Source organism: Pyxicephalus adspersus, chromosome 8 (genome assembly GCF_032062135.1).
Source record: "Pyxicephalus adspersus chromosome 8, UCB_Pads_2.0, whole genome shotgun sequence".
Taxonomy (NCBI): Eukaryota; Metazoa; Chordata; class Amphibia; order Anura; family Pyxicephalidae; genus Pyxicephalus; species Pyxicephalus adspersus.
This window is the reverse complement of record NC_092865.1, coordinates 41,407,579-41,408,867: the sequence shown is the minus strand read 5'-3', so window position 1 is coordinate 41,408,867 and position 1,289 is coordinate 41,407,579.

The following is a 1,289-nucleotide window of genomic DNA, read 5'->3' as shown; positions in this document are numbered from 1 at the left end:
ACAGGAAGTGCCGGGCCAGGCGAAAGGTGAAAGTCTAACGAGGATCCGACCTCTGGCTGAGCTGTCACATTCCCTCATTGCAGGCAGGTGGCGGAGAGCTCTAGTCAAGTGACTGCACTGTCATCTAGGTCCTGTGTGTGTATATCTGTACAGACATTACATTCCACACTGCGCATGTCAGACATTGTGCTGCTTGAGCCTCCGGTGCAGGGAGAACAGAGGGCGTCCTAAGGAAAAAACTGCCCATAAAAAATAACTGTCAGGGGGCGTATACCAGTGGGCGTGTTCAATGACGTCAGCGCCAGGAAAGTTTCACTTTCACTGTTAGTTTATAAATGCTGCATTGTCGTGTACTGCAGCCTTACATCTCTCCCAGTTCAAACCTCTGTATCTCCTGAACAGTATTTCATACTGACCTGAAATTTTCAGGGTACACAGGAGACCCTCATAGCTAGTACTCCAAAATCTCCCCACCCCTCCAAAAACTAGTAATTGAACATCAGGGTTGCGGTTTAAAAAGTAAGTGTGTCCAGAAGCCCGAAATTAAACATATAAATTATGGACCCCCAGGGCAATTTACATAGCAAGGCGGTGCAACCCCTAACATTATACCTACCTGTCACAAAACTAGAAATGTCATACTACACTACCCTGTCCACTTCCTCACTTTGAACCCCAATTTCTCTGCAACAGGAGGATACAGGTGAACAAATTTATAGGTGAAAGTGTGGGGGACTCCTGTGGCTAACACCCCCTAAAATTTCATCATTAGGCCATCGTCAGAAAATAAAAAACTCTGCCCATAAACAAAAAAAACTACCCTGTTACACATTGGTGGAGGCTTATAGCATCTGAACCCCAAGTTCCCAGGAACGGGGGGATACAGGTGAACAAAATTATAGGTGCAAGTGGGGGACACCTGTGGCTAACACCCCCTAAAATATAATTGTTAGGCCATCGGCAGAACATGAAAAACTGCCCATGAAAAATATCAATCCTGTTACAAATTGGTGGAGGCTTCTAGCACCTGAACCCCAATTTCTCTGAAATGAGGGAGGGGGGTACAGGTGAACAAAACTGGAGGTGCAAGTGGGGGACACCTGTGGCTAGCACCCCCTAAAATTTTTATGGTTAGGCCATCTTCAGAAGATAAATGAACTATAACCATTTTATTATGCTTCCATGCATGCAAACTTTTGAGTAGACATACAATCTGGGGGAGTAGCTGGTGTGGATCCACCCATTACTTGTGTGATATTGTGGAAAATATTAATTTCCCTCTCTACTAC